The 19,753-nt window shown below is 45.7% G+C and overlaps 5 non-coding genes across 5 annotated transcripts; all 5 read right to left on the bottom strand.

Moving 5' to 3' along the window:
- Positions 1 to 2,561: 2,561 nt before the first annotated feature.
- On the bottom strand, positions 2,562 to 2,634 carry trnav-aac (transfer RNA valine (anticodon AAC)). The gene has a single exon. It is a non-coding gene; the product is annotated as a tRNA-Val (tRNA).
- Positions 2,635 to 5,421: 2,787 nt separating this feature from the next.
- On the bottom strand, positions 5,422 to 5,494 carry trnav-aac (transfer RNA valine (anticodon AAC)). The gene has a single exon. It is a non-coding gene; the product is annotated as a tRNA-Val (tRNA).
- A 2,787-nt stretch (positions 5,495 to 8,281) lies between these two features.
- Positions 8,282 to 8,354, bottom strand: trnav-aac (transfer RNA valine (anticodon AAC)). The gene has a single exon. It is a non-coding gene; the product is annotated as a tRNA-Val (tRNA).
- Positions 8,355 to 11,141: 2,787 nt separating this feature from the next.
- On the bottom strand, positions 11,142 to 11,214 carry trnav-aac (transfer RNA valine (anticodon AAC)). The gene has a single exon. It is a non-coding gene; the product is annotated as a tRNA-Val (tRNA).
- Positions 11,215 to 14,001: 2,787 nt separating this feature from the next.
- On the bottom strand, positions 14,002 to 14,074 carry trnav-aac (transfer RNA valine (anticodon AAC)). Its single transcript has one exon. It is a non-coding gene; the product is annotated as a tRNA-Val (tRNA).
- Between the last annotated feature and the right edge of the window lie 5,679 nt (positions 14,075 to 19,753).

Raw genomic sequence — 19,753 nt, 5'->3', positions numbered from 1 at the left:
CGTAACGGCTGCGATATGATCTTATGGAAGGGTTGTAAACTGAGTATTTCTGTGTTTTACCCAAATTGGGGTGAGTTGAAAACTCGAGAGCATAGGTTTAAGGTGAGTGGGCTGAAATTGACAAACGACCTGAGGCACATTTCCCACACAGAAGGTTGTGCGTGTATGGAATGAGCTCCCAGAGGAAGTGGAGGAGGCTATTACACTCAGAAAATTGCAAAGGTAATCGGATGAGTTTCTGGACAGGATGGGTTTAGAGGGATTGGGGCCAAATGCTGGGGAACGGGACTTGTTTAATTTTGGTTATGTGGTGAGCATGGATGAGATACACCTAAATATCTGTTTCCACGCCGTGTACCCCCATAACGTCTTGTTGCTAACACTGGCTTTAAAGGATTACTTTTTAGCGGAGTTTTCCATCGCAGTCTGTGGCACAATCGTTTAGTCTGTTCGACTGCTCACGGGAAAGGTAGTATTGTGAAACACTGCAGATACGAACGACTTCCTTAATTTTGCCCCGACTGACCATACTCCGTGAAATTTTCCCAGACCTCAATTGAGGAGTTTTGCTGCTCGAAGTTACCTCAGAAACCCTGTTAACTCGTAATGTGCTGAGCGAATCGCAAAACAGAAAGCATTTTTCACGGAACACAAACAAAACTGGCATGCCGAATGCATTTTCAGACAGAGAGATGCATGAATGCTAAATGTGTCACAGTCCGAGGGCATGAGTCATAAAGTAATCTCACAACTAACAACAGGGCAATTCCAAACTACTCTTTCAAACATACTGCAGCGTTAGTGCACCACCACTTTCCAGACAATGCTGAAAAGAGAGATAGAAAGAACATCATAAGAACGGGCCATAAAAAGTCAATTTCACCAATCACAGTCTCGATTAGATTACCTTTTCCTTCTGATGTCTCCAGGACGGAAATGAAGGAAATGGGAGAAATTCAATAACATATGACACCGAAATTCATTGGAACGATTTTCCCATTGGACAAAAAACCAAATAACGACGAGTCGAGTCACCGCAGGACTTTGTTTCACAACAGCGATGAAATAATAGTCTCCATTCGGTTCCAGTAAAAGCACAAATCGCTTTGGAACAGCAGAGCTGTTTGCGATTTTCCGCGCGGGAGGCGAACGCGATCTTGACAGCAGAGACACTTGGACACTTCGGTCAAATAACCATGAGCTGCTAGACATTACTACAATTTCGATTCTTGCTTTGCTAAATGATTTCACACATTGCTCGAAACAGGACGACTTTCACGTTTACACGGAACACGAAACACACCTGACTACAGGGAAAATGCACAAAGCTGAGCAGGCCGTGTTCCACATCAAACCGTGCAGCATTTATTCAGTCACTGTGTCTGTTTTGCAGAAGAAGGGTCCCAAAGAATGTTCTCCACCCTAAAACCGGAGGTCGCATTACAATCCGAGAACGACAGATCACATTGTGAGCATGCTCTGACCTCGGGGCCGGTTCGAGATGCCACTTTCCGTGCCTTTTACTTTAACCGTGCAATTTGCTGCAGAGATGTTCACTCCTGGACATGAGCCACGTGGATGCCAACTGAGTCGGAAACCTGTGCGGCAATCGACGAGAAGCGATTCAATAAATTTTGCTAACTTCCATGGTGCTTATTGGAAATGCAGTTTCTGTTCAAGTCAATCGAAAAGGCAGTTTCTGAACATAGTAACAGAAGTCAAAAGGTAATTACCTCACCCCACCCCCACTCCGGAAGAGGTGCTAACTGCCCTTGAGTGCTTTCTGATCTCGATGTGAAGAGCTCACACGCCTCTGAGTCACCTTCAAGTCTCTGTTTGCGGAGTGAATCACAAAGAAGGACTTTTACCAGAGCTGCAACCGCCTCACTTCCCCACTCGCTCTCCCCTTTTACATTTTCCTGCTCGTCAGTGATTTAAAGAAAACCAAATGGATGCGATGTCATTCTGTAGCCTCTCTGTCGATTCCTCCGTTTCAGTTCCAACATGGCTTAGATCTCGGGGCGCACCTTAATATTAGCGGCGCTATGAAAGCACAGGTTCAAAGGTTCCTCTGAGAGTGTAAATTATTTCATTGCTGTTGCTGATTGAATGAGCCACTAACGTGCGAACTGCCCCAAAATATGATTCAGGAATCTGGTACCAACTCTCGCGCGTTGAATAACGACAGACAGCTTCCAAATGAGGCCTTTCAGAGACGACTTTGGGGTACATTTGACAGACAGACAAGTTCAGGAATCCGTGGTGCGCTGTGACCTGCCTTTGAACCGGTCCGCCTACGCAAGGAATGCAAATGCGGTACTGCTTTTCGTGGAAGGATCAGAACGCGGCAAGGACACTCTCAAACAGAATGGCATATGCATCAGAACCAGGTTGGAGAAAAACTTTATAATGCTTTACACAGTAATTAAATGGAGTTGCCTTACATTTCACTACGAGAGCAGATTCTTTCAAGCAAATTCGAAGGCAGGTTTGCAGATGGGAAAGCAAGCAAGAAAGCTCCGTTCTTGTCCATGTAAAAGGCCGCAGTTGACGAACAAAGCAGTTTCTGCCCAGTTTCGAACTGGGGACCTTTCGCGTGTTAGGCGAACGTGATGACCACTACACTACAGAAACCAGCCGCGGTCGCCGCCCTGCGGCGCAGTGGCATCCAGCACTGAAAGTTGAAGCCATTCTCCGTTTCACCTTTCTGTTTCCAATTGCTCGTTGTTGTCCAGCGTAATTGACATCTTGAAAACGTTAAAAAAGACACGTGAAATTGATGACAATATATAGACAATGATTTCGTCAATGTTTGGACCGTAGGGCGAGGTGGAATAAGCTGGGACGACTTTCCCTGCAGCGTAACGGCTGCGATATGATCTTATGGAAGGGTTGTAAACTGAGTATTTCTGTGTTTTACCCAAATTGGGGTGAGTTGAAAACTCGAGAGCATAGGTTTAAGGTGAGTGGGCTGAAATTGACAAACGACCTGAGGCACATTTCCCACACAGAAGGTTGTGCGTGTATGGAATGAGCTCCCAGAGGAAGTGGAGGAGGCTATTACACTCAGAAAATTGCAAAGGTAATCGGATGAGTTTCTGGACAGGATGGGTTTAGAGGGATTGGGGCCAAATGCTGGGGAACGGGACTTGTTTAATTTTGGTTATGTGGTGAGCATGGATGAGATACACCTAAATATCTGTTTCCACGCCGTGTACCCCCATAACGTCTTGTTGCTAACACTGGCTTTAAAGGATTACTTTTTAGCGGAGTTTTCCATCGCAGTCTGTGGCACAATCGTTTAGTCTGTTCGACTGCTCACGGGAAAGGTAGTATTGTGAAACACTGCAGATACGAACGACTTCCTTAATTTTGCCCCGACTGACCATACTCCGTGAAATTTTCCCAGACCTCAATTGAGGAGTTTTGCTGCTCGAAGTTACCTCAGAAACCCTGTTAACTCGTAATGTGCTGAGCGAATCGCAAAACAGAAAGCATTTTTCACGGAACACAAACAAAACTGGCATGCCGAATGCATTTTCAGACAGAGAGATGCATGAATGCTAAATGTGTCACAGTCCGAGGGCATGAGTCATAAAGTAATCTCACAACTAACAACAGGGCAATTCCAAACTACTCTTTCAAACATACTGCAGCGTTAGTGCACCACCACTTTCCAGACAATGCTGAAAAGAGAGATAGAAAGAACATCATAAGAACGGGCCATAAAAAGTCAATTTCACCAATCACAGTCTCGATTAGATTACCTTTTCCTTCTGATGTCTCCAGGACGGAAATGAAGGAAATGGGAGAAATTCAATAACATATGACACCGAAATTCATTGGAACGATTTTCCCATTGGACAAAAAACCAAATAACGACGAGTCGAGTCACCGCAGGACTTTGTTTCACAACAGCGATGAAATAATAGTCTCCATTCGGTTCCAGTAAAAGCACAAATCGCTTTGGAACAGCAGAGCTGTTTGCGATTTTCCGCGCGGGAGGCGAACGCGATCTTGACAGCAGAGACACTTGGACACTTCGGTCAAATAACCATGAGCTGCTAGACATTACTACAATTTCGATTCTTGCTTTGCTAAATGATTTCACACATTGCTCGAAACAGGACGACTTTCACGTTTACACGGAACACGAAACACACCTGACTACAGGGAAAATGCACAAAGCTGAGCAGGCCGTGTTCCACATCAAACCGTGCAGCATTTATTCAGTCACTGTGTCTGTTTTGCAGAAGAAGGGTCCCAAAGAATGTTCTCCACCCTAAAACCGGAGGTCGCATTACAATCCGAGAACGACAGATCACATTGTGAGCATGCTCTGACCTCGGGGCCGGTTCGAGATGCCACTTTCCGTGCCTTTTACTTTAACCGTGCAATTTGCTGCAGAGATGTTCACTCCTGGACATGAGCCACGTGGATGCCAACTGAGTCGGAAACCTGTGCGGCAATCGACGAGAAGCGATTCAATAAATTTTGCTAACTTCCATGGTGCTTATTGGAAATGCAGTTTCTGTTCAAGTCAATCGAAAAGGCAGTTTCTGAACATAGTAACAGAAGTCAAAAGGTAATTACCTCACCCCACCCCCACTCCGGAAGAGGTGCTAACTGCCCTTGAGTGCTTTCTGATCTCGATGTGAAGAGCTCACACGCCTCTGAGTCACCTTCAAGTCTCTGTTTGCGGAGTGAATCACAAAGAAGGACTTTTACCAGAGCTGCAACCGCCTCACTTCCCCACTCGCTCTCCCCTTTTACATTTTCCTGCTCGTCAGTGATTTAAAGAAAACCAAATGGATGCGATGTCATTCTGTAGCCTCTCTGTCGATTCCTCCGTTTCAGTTCCAACATGGCTTAGATCTCGGGGCGCACCTTAATATTAGCGGCGCTATGAAAGCACAGGTTCAAAGGTTCCTCTGAGAGTGTAAATTATTTCATTGCTGTTGCTGATTGAATGAGCCACTAACGTGCGAACTGCCCCAAAATATGATTCAGGAATCTGGTACCAACTCTCGCGCGTTGAATAACGACAGACAGCTTCCAAATGAGGCCTTTCAGAGACGACTTTGGGGTACATTTGACAGACAGACAAGTTCAGGAATCCGTGGTGCGCTGTGACCTGCCTTTGAACCGGTCCGCCTACGCAAGGAATGCAAATGCGGTACTGCTTTTCGTGGAAGGATCAGAACGCGGCAAGGACACTCTCAAACAGAATGGCATATGCATCAGAACCAGGTTGGAGAAAAACTTTATAATGCTTTACACAGTAATTAAATGGAGTTGCCTTACATTTCACTACGAGAGCAGATTCTTTCAAGCAAATTCGAAGGCAGGTTTGCAGATGGGAAAGCAAGCAAGAAAGCTCCGTTCTTGTCCATGTAAAAGGCCGCAGTTGACGAACAAAGCAGTTTCTGCCCAGTTTCGAACTGGGGACCTTTCGCGTGTTAGGCGAACGTGATGACCACTACACTACAGAAACCAGCCGCGGTCGCCGCCCTGCGGCGCAGTGGCATCCAGCACTGAAAGTTGAAGCCATTCTCCGTTTCACCTTTCTGTTTCCAATTGCTCGTTGTTGTCCAGCGTAATTGACATCTTGAAAACGTTAAAAAAGACACGTGAAATTGATGACAATATATAGACAATGATTTCGTCAATGTTTGGACCGTAGGGCGAGGTGGAATAAGCTGGGACGACTTTCCCTGCAGCGTAACGGCTGCGATATGATCTTATGGAAGGGTTGTAAACTGAGTATTTCTGTGTTTTACCCAAATTGGGGTGAGTTGAAAACTCGAGAGCATAGGTTTAAGGTGAGTGGGCTGAAATTGACAAACGACCTGAGGCACATTTCCCACACAGAAGGTTGTGCGTGTATGGAATGAGCTCCCAGAGGAAGTGGAGGAGGCTATTACACTCAGAAAATTGCAAAGGTAATCGGATGAGTTTCTGGACAGGATGGGTTTAGAGGGATTGGGGCCAAATGCTGGGGAACGGGACTTGTTTAATTTTGGTTATGTGGTGAGCATGGATGAGATACACCTAAATATCTGTTTCCACGCCGTGTACCCCCATAACGTCTTGTTGCTAACACTGGCTTTAAAGGATTACTTTTTAGCGGAGTTTTCCATCGCAGTCTGTGGCACAATCGTTTAGTCTGTTCGACTGCTCACGGGAAAGGTAGTATTGTGAAACACTGCAGATACGAACGACTTCCTTAATTTTGCCCCGACTGACCATACTCCGTGAAATTTTCCCAGACCTCAATTGAGGAGTTTTGCTGCTCGAAGTTACCTCAGAAACCCTGTTAACTCGTAATGTGCTGAGCGAATCGCAAAACAGAAAGCATTTTTCACGGAACACAAACAAAACTGGCATGCCGAATGCATTTTCAGACAGAGAGATGCATGAATGCTAAATGTGTCACAGTCCGAGGGCATGAGTCATAAAGTAATCTCACAACTAACAACAGGGCAATTCCAAACTACTCTTTCAAACATACTGCAGCGTTAGTGCACCACCACTTTCCAGACAATGCTGAAAAGAGAGATAGAAAGAACATCATAAGAACGGGCCATAAAAAGTCAATTTCACCAATCACAGTCTCGATTAGATTACCTTTTCCTTCTGATGTCTCCAGGACGGAAATGAAGGAAATGGGAGAAATTCAATAACATATGACACCGAAATTCATTGGAACGATTTTCCCATTGGACAAAAAACCAAATAACGACGAGTCGAGTCACCGCAGGACTTTGTTTCACAACAGCGATGAAATAATAGTCTCCATTCGGTTCCAGTAAAAGCACAAATCGCTTTGGAACAGCAGAGCTGTTTGCGATTTTCCGCGCGGGAGGCGAACGCGATCTTGACAGCAGAGACACTTGGACACTTCGGTCAAATAACCATGAGCTGCTAGACATTACTACAATTTCGATTCTTGCTTTGCTAAATGATTTCACACATTGCTCGAAACAGGACGACTTTCACGTTTACACGGAACACGAAACACACCTGACTACAGGGAAAATGCACAAAGCTGAGCAGGCCGTGTTCCACATCAAACCGTGCAGCATTTATTCAGTCACTGTGTCTGTTTTGCAGAAGAAGGGTCCCAAAGAATGTTCTCCACCCTAAAACCGGAGGTCGCATTACAATCCGAGAACGACAGATCACATTGTGAGCATGCTCTGACCTCGGGGCCGGTTCGAGATGCCACTTTCCGTGCCTTTTACTTTAACCGTGCAATTTGCTGCAGAGATGTTCACTCCTGGACATGAGCCACGTGGATACCAACTGAGTCGGAAACCTGTGCGGCAATCGACGAGAAGCGATTCAATAAATTTTGCTAACTTCCATGGTGCTTATTGGAAATGCAGTTTCTGTTCAAGTCAATCGAAAAGGCAGTTTCTGAACATAGTAACAGAAGTCAAAAGGTAATTACCTCACCCCACCCCCACTCCGGAAGAGGTGCTAACTGCCCTTGAGTGCTTTCTGATCTCGATGTGAAGAGCTCACACGCCTCTGAGTCACCTTCAAGTCTCTGTTTGCGGAGTGAATCACAAAGAAGGACTTTTACCAGAGCTGCAACCGCCTCACTTCCCCACTCGCTCTCCCCTTTTACATTTTCCTGCTCGTCAGTGATTTAAAGAAAACCAAATGGATGCGATGTCATTCTGTAGCCTCTCTGTCGATTCCTCCGTTTCAGTTCCAACATGGCTTAGATCTCGGGGCGCACCTTAATATTAGCGGCGCTATGAAAGCACAGGTTCAAAGGTTCCTCTGAGAGTGTAAATTATTTCATTGCTGTTGCTGATTGAATGAGCCACTAACGTGCGAACTGCCCCAAAATATGATTCAGGAATCTGGTACCAACTCTCGCGCGTTGAATAACGACAGACAGCTTCCAAATGAGGCCTTTCAGAGACGACTTTGGGGTACATTTGACAGACAGACAAGTTCAGGAATCCGTGGTGCGCTGTGACCTGCCTTTGAACCGGTCCGCCTACGCAAGGAATGCAAATGCGGTACTGCTTTTCGTGGAAGGATCAGAACGCGGCAAGGACACTCTCAAACAGAATGGCATATGCATCAGAACCAGGTTGGAGAAAAACTTTATAATGCTTTACACAGTAATTAAATGGAGTTGCCTTACATTTCACTACGAGAGCAGATTCTTTCAAGCAAATTCGAAGGCAGGTTTGCAGATGGGAAAGCAAGCAAGAAAGCTCCGTTCTTGTCCATGTAAAAGGCCGCAGTTGACGAACAAAGCAGTTTCTGCCCAGTTTCGAACTGGGGACCTTTCGCGTGTTAGGCGAACGTGATGACCACTACACTACAGAAACCAGCCGCGGTCGCCGCCCTGCGGCGCAGTGGCATCCAGCACTGAAAGTTGAAGCCATTCTCCGTTTCACCTTTCTGTTTCCAATTGCTCGTTGTTGTCCAGCGTAATTGACATCTTGAAAACGTTAAAAAAGACACGTGAAATTGATGACAATATATAGACAATGATTTCGTCAATGTTTGGACCGTAGGGCGAGGTGGAATAAGCTGGGACGACTTTCCCTGCAGCGTAACGGCTGCGATATGATCTTATGGAAGGGTTGTAAACTGAGTATTTCTGTGTTTTACCCAAATTGGGGTGAGTTGAAAACTCGAGAGCATAGGTTTAAGGTGAGTGGGCTGAAATTGACAAACGACCTGAGGCACATTTCCCACACAGAAGGTTGTGCGTGTATGGAATGAGCTCCCAGAGGAAGTGGAGGAGGCTATTACACTCAGAAAATTGCAAAGGTAATCGGATGAGTTTCTGGACAGGATGGGTTTAGAGGGATTGGGGCCAAATGCTGGGGAACGGGACTTGTTTAATTTTGGTTATGTGGTGAGCATGGATGAGATACACCTAAATATCTGTTTCCACGCCGTGTACCCCCATAACGTCTTGTTGCTAACACTGGCTTTAAAGGATTACTTTTTAGCGGAGTTTTCCATCGCAGTCTGTGGCACAATCGTTTAGTCTGTTCGACTGCTCACGGGAAAGGTAGTATTGTGAAACACTGCAGATACGAACGACTTCCTTAATTTTGCCCCGACTGACCATACTCCGTGAAATTTTCCCAGACCTCAATTGAGGAGTTTTGCTGCTCGAAGTTACCTCAGAAACCCTGTTAACTCGTAATGTGCTGAGCGAATCGCAAAACAGAAAGCATTTTTCACGGAACACAAACAAAACTGGCATGCCGAATGCATTTTCAGACAGAGAGATGCATGAATGCTAAATGTGTCACAGTCCGAGGGCATGAGTCATAAAGTAATCTCACAACTAACAACAGGGCAATTCCAAACTACTCTTTCAAACATACTGCAGCGTTAGTGCACCACCACTTTCCAGACAATGCTGAAAAGAGAGATAGAAAGAACATCATAAGAACGGGCCATAAAAAGTGAATTTCACCAATCACAGTCTCGATTAGATTACCTTTTCCTTCTGATGTCTCCAGGACGGAAATGAAGGAAATGGGAGAAATTCAATAACATATGACACCGAAATTCATTGGAACGATTTTCCCATTGGACAAAAAACCAAATAACGACGAGTCGAGTCACCGCAGGACTTTGTTTCACAACAGCGATGAAATAATAGTCTCCATTCGGTTCCAGTAAAAGCACAAATCGCTTTGGAACAGCAGAGCTGTTTGCGATTTTCCGCGCGGGAGGCGAACGCGATCTTGACAGCAGAGACACTTGGACACTTCGGTCAAATAACCATGAGCTGCTAGACATTACTACAATTTCGATTCTTGCTTTGCTAAATGATTTCACACATTGCTCGAAACAGGACGACTTTCACGTTTACACGGAACACGAAACACACCTGACTACAGGGAAAATGCACAAAGCTGAGCAGGCCGTGTTCCACATCAAACCGTGCAGCATTTATTCAGTCACTGTGTCTGTTTTGCAGAAGAAGGGTCCCAAAGAATGTTCTCCACCCTAAAACCGGAGGTCGCATTACAATCCGAGAACGACAGATCACATTGTGAGCATGCTCTGACCTCGGGGCCGGTTCGAGATGCCACTTTCCGTGCCTTTTACTTTAACCGTGCAATTTGCTGCAGAGATGTTCACTCCTGGACATGAGCCACGTGGATACCAACTGAGTCGGAAACCTGTGCGGCAATCGACGAGAAGCGATTCAATAAATTTTGCTAACTTCCATGGTGCTTATTGGAAATGCAGTTTCTGTTCAAGTCAATCGAAAAGGCAGTTTCTGAACATAGTAACAGAAGTCAAAAGGTAATTACCTCACCCCACCCCCACTCCGGAAGAGGTGCTAACTGCCCTTGAGTGCTTTCTGATCTCGATGTGAAGAGCTCACACGCCTCTGAGTCACCTTCAAGTCTCTGTTTGCGGAGTGAATCACAAAGAAGGACTTTTACCAGAGCTGCAACCGCCTCACTTCCCCACTCGCTCTCCCCTTTTACATTTTCCTGCTCGTCAGTGATTTAAAGAAAACCAAATGGATGCGATGTCATTCTGTAGCCTCTCTGTCGATTCCTCCGTTTCAGTTCCAACATGGCTTAGATCTCGGGGCGCACCTTAATATTAGCGGCGCTATGAAAGCACAGGTTCAAAGGTTCCTCTGAGAGTGTAAATTATTTCATTGCTGTTGCTGATTGAATGAGCCACTAACGTGCGAACTGCCCCAAAATATGATTCAGGAATCTGGTACCAACTCTCGCGCGTTGAATAACGACAGACAGCTTCCAAATGAGGCCTTTCAGAGACGACTTTGGGGTACATTTGACAGACAGACAAGTTCAGGAATCCGTGGTGCGCTGTGACCTGCCTTTGAACCGGTCCGCCTACGCAAGGAATGCAAATGCGGTACTGCTTTTCGTGGAAGGATCAGAACGCGGCAAGGACACTCTCAAACAGAATGGCATATGCATCAGAACCAGGTTGGAGAAAAACTTTATAATGCTTTACACAGTAATTAAATGGAGTTGCCTTACATTTCACTACGAGAGCAGATTCTTTCAAGCAAATTCGAAGGCAGGTTTGCAGATGGGAAAGCAAGCAAGAAAGCTCCGTTCTTGTCCATGTAAAAGGCCGCAGTTGACGAACAAAGCAGTTTCTGCCCAGTTTCGAACTGGGGACCTTTCGCGTGTTAGGCGAACGTGATGACCACTACACTACAGAAACCAGCCGCGGTCGCCGCCCTGCGGCGCAGTGGCATCCAGCACTGAAAGTTGAAGCCATTCTCCGTTTCACCTTTCTGTTTCCAATTGCTCGTTGTTGTCCAGCGTAATTGACATCTTGAAAACGTTAAAAAAGACACGTGAAATTGATGACAATATATAGACAATGATTTCGTCAATGTTTGGACCGTAGGGCGAGGTGGAATAAGCTGGGACGACTTTCCCTGCAGCGTAACGGCTGCGATATGATCTTATGGAAGGGTTGTAAACTGAGTATTTCTGTGTTTTACCCAAATTGGGGTGAGTTGAAAACTCGAGAGCATAGGTTTAAGGTGAGTGGGCTGAAATTGACAAACGACCTGAGGCACATTTCCCACACAGAAGGTTGTGCGTGTATGGAATGAGCTCCCAGAGGAAGTGGAGGAGGCTATTACACTCAGAAAATTGCAAAGGTAATCGGATGAGTTTCTGGACAGGATGGGTTTAGAGGGATTGGGGCCAAATGCTGGGGAACGGGACTTGTTTAATTTTGGTTATGTGGTGAGCATGGATGAGATACACCTAAATATCTGTTTCCACGCCGTGTACCCCCATAACGTCTTGTTGCTAACACTGGCTTTAAAGGATTACTTTTTAGCGGAGTTTTCCATCGCAGTCTGTGGCACAATCGTTTAGTCTGTTCGACTGCTCACGGGAAAGGTAGTATTGTGAAACACTGCAGATACGAACGACTTCCTTAATTTTGCCCCGACTGACCATACTCCGTGAAATTTTCCCAGACCTCAATTGAGGAGTTTTGCTGCTCGAAGTTACCTCAGAAACCCTGTTAACTCGTAATGTGCTGAGCGAATCGCAAAACAGAAAGCATTTTTCACGGAACACAAACAAAACTGGCATGCCGAATGCATTTTCAGACAGAGAGATGCATGAATGCTAAATGTGTCACAGTCCGAGGGCATGAGTCATAAAGTAATCTCACAACTAACAACAGGGCAATTCCAAACTACTCTTTCAAACATACTGCAGCGTTAGTGCACCACCACTTTCCAGACAATGCTGAAAAGAGAGATAGAAAGAACATCATAAGAACGGGCCATAAAAAGTGAATTTCACCAATCACAGTCTCGATTAGATTACCTTTTCCTTCTGATGTCTCCAGGACGGAAATGAAGGAAATGGGAGAAATTCAATAACATATGACACCGAAATTCATTGGAACGATTTTCCCATTGGACAAAAAACCAAATAACGACGAGTCGAGTCACCGCAGGACTTTGTTTCACAACAGCGATGAAATAATAGTCTCCATTCGGTTCCAGTAAAAGCACAAATCGCTTTGGAACAGCAGAGCTGTTTGCGATTTTCCGCGCGGGAGGCGAACGCGATCTTGACAGCAGAGACACTTGGACACTTCGGTCAAATAACCATGAGCTGCTAGACATTACTACAATTTCGATTCTTGCTTTGCTAAATGATTTCACACATTGCTCGAAACAGGACGACTTTCACGTTTACACGGAACACGAAACACACCTGACTACAGGGAAAATGCACAAAGCTGAGCAGGCCGTGTTCCACATCAAACCGTGCAGCATTTATTCAGTCACTGTGTCTGTTTTGCAGAAGAAGGGTCCCAAAGAATGTTCTCCACCCTAAAACCGGAGGTCGCATTACAATCCGAGAACGACAGATCACATTGTGAGCATGCTCTGACCTCGGGGCCGGTTCGAGATGCCACTTTCCGTGCCTTTTACTTTAACCGTGCAATTTGCTGCAGAGATGTTCACTCCTGGACATGAGCCACGTGGATACCAACTGAGTCGGAAACCTGTGCGGCAATCGACGAGAAGCGATTCAATAAATTTTGCTAACTTCCATGGTGCTTATTGGAAATGCAGTTTCTGTTCAAGTCAATCGAAAAGGCAGTTTCTGAACATAGTAACAGAAGTCAAAAGGTAATTACCTCACCCCACCCCCACTCCGGAAGAGGTGCTAACTGCCCTTGAGTGCTTTCTGATCTCGATGTGAAGAGCTCACACGCCTCTGAGTCACCTTCAAGTCTCTGTTTGCGGAGTGAATCACAAAGAAGGACTTTTACCAGAGCTGCAACCGCCTCACTTCCCCACTCGCTCTCCCCTTTTACATTTTCCTGCTCGTCAGTGATTTAAAGAAAACCAAATGGATGCGATGTCATTCTGTAGCCTCTCTGTCGATTCCTCCGTTTCAGTTCCAACATGGCTTAGATCTCGGGGCGCACCTTAATATTAGCGGCGCTATGAAAGCACAGGTTCAAAGGTTCCTCTGAGAGTGTAAATTATTTCATTGCTGTTGCTGATTGAATGAGCCACTAACGTGCGAACTGCCCCAAAATATGATTCAGGAATCTGGTACCAACTCTCGCGCGTTGAATAACGACAGACAGCTTCCAAATGAGGCCTTTCAGAGACGACTTTGGGGTACATTTGACAGACAGACAAGTTCAGGAATCCGTGGTGCGCTGTGACCTGCCTTTGAACCGGTCCGCCTACGCAAGGAATGCAAATGCGGTACTGCTTTTCGTGGAAGGATCAGAACGCGGCAAGGACACTCTCAAACAGAATGGCATATGCATCAGAACCAGGTTGGAGAAAAACTTTATAATGCTTTACACAGTAATTAAATGGAGTTGCCTTACATTTCACTACGAGAGCAGATTCTTTCAAGCAAATTCGAAGGCAGGTTTGCAGATGGGAAAGCAAGCAAGAAAGCTCCGTTCTTGTCCATGTAAAAGGCCGCAGTTGACGAACAAAGCAGTTTCTGCCCAGTTTCGAACTGGGGACCTTTCGCGTGTTAGGCGAACGTGATGACCACTACACTACAGAAACCAGCCGCGGTCGCCGCCCTGCGGCGCAGTGGCATCCAGCACTGAAAGTTGAAGCCATTCTCCGTTTCACCTTTCTGTTTCCAATTGCTCGTTGTTGTCCAGCGTAATTGACATCTTGAAAACGTTAAAAAAGACACGTGAAATTGATGACAATATATAGACAATGATTTCGTCAATGTTTGGACCGTAGGGCGAGGTGGAATAAGCTGGGACGACTTTCCCTGCAGCGTAACGGCTGCGATATGATCTTATGGAAGGGTTGTAAACTGAGTATTTCTGTGTTTTACCCAAATTGGGGTGAGTTGAAAACTCGAGAGCATAGGTTTAAGGTGAGTGGGCTGAAATTGACAAACGACCTGAGGCACATTTCCCACACAGAAGGTTGTGCGTGTATGGAATGAGCTCCCAGAGGAAGTGGAGGAGGCTATTACACTCAGAAAATTGCAAAGGTAATCGGATGAGTTTCTGGACAGGATGGGTTTAGAGGGATTGGGGCCAAATGCTGGGGAACGGGACTTGTTTAATTTTGGTTATGTGGTGAGCATGGATGAGATACACCTAAATATCTGTTTCCACGCCGTGTACCCCCATAACGTCTTGTTGCTAACACTGGCTTTAAAGGATTACTTTTTAGCGGAGTTTTCCATCGCAGTCTGTGGCACAATCGTTTAGTCTGTTCGACTGCTCACGGGAAAGGTAGTATTGTGAAACACTGCAGATACGAACGACTTCCTTAATTTTGCCCCGACTGACCATACTCCGTGAAATTTTCCCAGACCTCAATTGAGGAGTTTTGCTGCTCGAAGTTACCTCAGATACCCTGTTAACTCGTAATGTGCTGAGCGAATCGCAAAACAGAAAGCATTTTTCACGGAACACAAACAAAACTGGCATGCCGAATGCATTTTCAGACAGAGAGATGCATGAATGCTAAATGTGTCACAGTCCGAGGGCATGAGTCATAAAGTAATCTCACAACTAACAACAGGGCAATTCCAAACTACTCTTTCAAACATACTGCAGCGTTAGTGCACCACCACTTTCCAGACAATGCTGAAAAGAGAGATAGAAAGAACATCATAAGAACGGGCCATAAAAAGTGAATTTCACCAATCACAGTCTCGATTAGATTACCTTTTCCTTCTGATGTCTCCAGGACGGAAATGAAGGAAATGGGAGAAATTCAATAACATATGACACCGAAATTCATTGGAACGATTTTCCCATTGGACAAAAAACCAAATAACGACGAGTCGAGTCACCGCAGGACTTTGTTTCACAACAGCGATGAAATAATAGTCTCCATTCGGTTCCAGTAAAAGCACAAATCGCTTTGGAACAGCAGAGCTGTTTGCGATTTTCCGCGCGGGAGGCGAACGCGATCTTGACAGCAGAGACACTTGGACACTTCGGTCAAATAACCATGAGCTGCTAGACATTAGTACAATTTCGATTCTTGCTTTGCTAAATGATTTCACACATTGCTCGAAACAGGACGACTTTCACGTTTACACGGAACACGAAACACACCTGACTACAGGGAAAATGCACAAAGCTGAGCAGGCCGTGTTCCACATCAAACCGTGCAGCATTTATTCAGTCACTGTGTCTGTTTTGCAGAAGAAGGGTCCCAAAGAATGTTCTCCACCCTAAAACCGGAGGTCGCATTACAATCCGAGAACGACAGATCACATTGTGAGCATGCTCTGACCTCGGGGCCGGTTCGAGATGCCACTTTCCGTGCCTTTTACTTTAACCGTGCAATTTGCTGCAGAGATGTTCACTCCTGGACATGAGCCACGTGGATACCAACTGAGTCGGAAACCTGTGCGGCAATCGACGAGAAGCGATTCAATAAATTTTGCTAACTTCCATGGTGCTTATTGGAAATGCAGTTTCTGTTCAAGTCAATCGAAAAGGCAGTTTCTGAACATAGTAACAGAAGTCAAAAGGTAATTACCTCACCCCACCCCCACTCCGGAAGAGGTGCTAACTGCCCTTGAGTGCTTTCTGATCTCGATGTGAAGAGCTCACACGCCTCTGAGTCACCTTCAAGTCTCTGTTTGCGGAGTGAATCACAAAGAAGGACTTTTACCAGAGCTGCAACCGCCTCACTTCCCCACTCGCTCTCCCCTTTTACATTTTCCTGCTCGTCAGTGATTTAAAGAAAACCAAATGGATGCGATGTCATTCTGTAGCCTCTCTGTCGATTCCTCCGTTTCAGTTCCAACATGGCTTAGATCTCGGGGCGCACCTTAATATTAGCGGCGCTATGAAAGCACAGGTTCAAAGGTTCCTCTGAGAGTGTAAATTATTTCATTGCTGTTGCTGATTGAATGAGCCACTAACGTGCGAACTGCCCCAAAATATGATTCAGGAATCTGGTACCAACTCTCCCGCGTTGAATAACGACAGACAGCTTCCAAATGAGGCCTTTCAGAGACGACTTTGGGGTACATTTGACAGACAGACAAGTTCAGGAATCCGTGGTGCGCTGTGACACCTGCGCAGCAGCTTCTTCCCTGCCTTTGAACCGGGCCGCCTGCGCAAGGAATGCAAATGCGGTACTGCTTTTCGTGGAAGGATCAGAACGCGGCAAGGACACTCTCAAACAGAATGGCATATGCATCAGAACCAGGTTGGAGAAAAACTTTATAATGCTTTACACAGTAATTAAATGGAGTTGCCTTACATTTCACTACGAGAGCAGATTCTTTCAAGCAAATTCGAAGGCAGGTTTGCAGATGGGAAAGCAAGCAAGAAAGCTCCGTTCTTGTCCATGTAAAAGGCTGCAGTTGACGAACCAAGCAGTTTCTGCCCAGTTTCGAACTGGGGACCTTTCGAGTGTTAGGCGAACGTGATGACCACTACACTACAGAAACCAGCCGCGGTCGCCGCCCTGCGGCGCAGTGGCATCCAGCACTGAAAGTTGAAGCCATTCTCCGTTTCACCTTTCTGTTTCCAATCGCTCGTTGTTGTCCAGCGTAATTGACATCTTGAAAACGTTAAAAAAGACACGTGAAATTGATGACAATATATAGACAATGATTTCGTCAATGTTTGGACCGTAGGGCGAGGTGGAATAAGCTGGGACGACTTTCCCTGCAGCGTAACGGCTGCGATATGATCTTATGGAAGGGTTGTAAACTGAGTATTTCTGTGTTTTACCCAATTTGGGGTGAGTTGAAAACTCGAGAGCATAGGTTTAAGGTGAGTGGGCTGAAATTGACAAACGACCTGAGGCACATTTCCCACACAGAAGGTTGTGCGTGTATGGAATGAGCTCCCAGAGGAAGTGGAGGAGGCTATTACACTCAGAAAATTGCAAAGGTAATCGGATGAGTTTCTGGACAGGATGGGTTTAGAGGGATTGGGGCCAAATGCTGGGGAACGGGACTTGTTTAATTTTGGTTATGTGGTGAGCATGGATGAGATACACCTAAATATCTGTTTCCACGCCGTGTACCCCCATAACGTCTTGTTGCTAACACTGGCTTTAAAGGATTACTTTTTAGCGGAGTTTTCCATCGCAGTCTGTGGCACAATCGTTTAGTCTGTTCGACTGCTCACGGGAAAGGTAGTATTGTGAAACACTGCAGATACGAACGACTTCCTTAATTTTGCCCCGACTGACCATACTCCGTGAAATTTTCCCAGACCTCAATTGAGGAGTTTTGCTGCTCGAAGTTACCTCAGAAACCCTGTTAACTCGTAATGTGCTGAGCGAATCGCAAAACAGAAAGCATTTTTCACGGAACACAAACAAAACTGGCATGCCGAATGCATTTTCAGACAGAGAGATGCATGAATGCTAAATGTGTCACAGTCCGAGGGCATGAGTCATAAAGTAATCTCACGACTAACAACAGGGCAATTCCAAACTACTCTTTCAAACATACTGCAGCGTTAGTGCACCACCACTTTCCAGACAATGCTGAAAAGAGAGATAGAAAGAACATCATAAGAACGGGCCATAAAAAGTCAATTTCACCAATCACAGTCTCGATTAGATTACCTTTTCCTTCTGATGTCTCCAGGACGGAAATGAAGGAAATGGGAGAAATTCAATAACATATGACACCGAAATTCATTGGAACGATTTTCCCATTGGACAAAAAACCAAATAACGACGAGTCGAGTCACCGCAGGACTTTGTTTCACAACAGCGATGAAATAATAGTCTCCATTCGGTTCCAGTAAAAGCACAAATCGCTTTGGAACAGCAGAGCTGTTTGCGATTTTCCGCGCGGGAGGCGAACGCGATCTTGACAGCAGAGACACTTGGACACTTCGGTCAAATAACCATGAGCTGCTAGACATTACTACAATTTCGATTCTTGCTTTGCTAAATGATTTCACACATTGCTCGAAACAGGACGACTTTCACGTTTACACGGAACACGAAACACACCTGACTACAGGGAAAATGCACAAAGCTGAGCAGGCCGTGTTCCACATCAAACCGTGCAGCATTTATTCAGTCACTGTGTCTGTTTTGCAGAAGAAGGGTCCCAAAGAATGTTCTCCACCCTAAAACCGGAGGTCGCATTACAATCCGAGAACGACAGATCACATTGTGAGCATGCTCTGACCTCGGGGCCGGTTCGAGATGCCACTTTCCGTGCCTTTTACTTTAACCGTGCAATTTGCTGCAGAGATGTTCACTCCTGGACATGAGCCACGTGGATGCCAACTGAGTCGGAAACCTGTGCGGCAATCGACGAGAAGCGATTCAATAAATTTTGCTAACTTCCATGGTGCTTATTGGAAATGCAGTTTCTGTTCAAGTCAATCGAAAAGGCAGTTTCTGAACATAGTAACAGAAGTCAAAAGGTAATTACCTCACCCCACCCCCACTCCGGAAGAGGTGCTAACTGCCCTTGAGTGCTTTCTGATCTCGATGTGAAGAGCTCACACGCCTCTGAGTCACCTTCAAGTCTCTGTTTGCGGAGTGAATCACAAAGAAGGACTTTTACCAGAGCTGCAACCGCCTCACTTCCCCACTCGCTCTCCCCTTTTACATTTTCCTGCTCGTCAGTGATTTAAAGAAAACCAAATGGATGCGATGTCATTCTGTAGCCTCTCTGTCGATTCCTCCGTTTCAGTTCCAACATGGCTTAGATCTCGGGGCGCACCTTAATATTAGCGGCGCTATGAAAGCACAGGTTCAAAGGTTCCTCTGAGAGTGTAAATTATTTCATTGCTGTTGCTGATTGAATGAGCCACTAACGTGCGAACTGCCCCAAAATATGATTCAGGAATCTGGTACCAACTCTCCCGCGTTGAATAACGACAGACAGCTTCCAAATGAGGCCTTTCAGAGACGACTTTGGGGTACATTTGACAGACAGACAAGTTCAGGAATCCGTGGTGCGCTGTGACACCTGCGCAGCAGCTTCTTCCCTGCCTTTGAACCGGGCCGCCTGCGCAAGGAATGCAAATGCGGTACTGCTTTTCGTGGAAGGATCAGAACGCGGCAAGGACACTCTCAAACAGAATGGCATATGCATCAGAACCAGGTTGGAGAAAAACTTTATAATGCTTTACACAGTAATTAAATGGAGTTGCCTTACATTTCACTACGAGAGCAGATTCTTTCAAGCAAATTCGAAGGCAGGTTTGCAGATGGGAAAGCAAGCAAGAAAGCTCCGTTCTTGTCCATGTAAAAGGCTGCAGTTGA

This window comes from Chiloscyllium punctatum, unplaced genomic scaffold (assembly GCF_047496795.1).
Source record: "Chiloscyllium punctatum isolate Juve2018m unplaced genomic scaffold, sChiPun1.3 scaffold_156, whole genome shotgun sequence".
Taxonomy (NCBI): Eukaryota; Metazoa; Chordata; class Chondrichthyes; order Orectolobiformes; family Hemiscylliidae; genus Chiloscyllium; species Chiloscyllium punctatum.
Note: the sequence above shows the minus strand (reverse complement) of the source record. Positions and strands in the feature narration are given on the sequence as shown.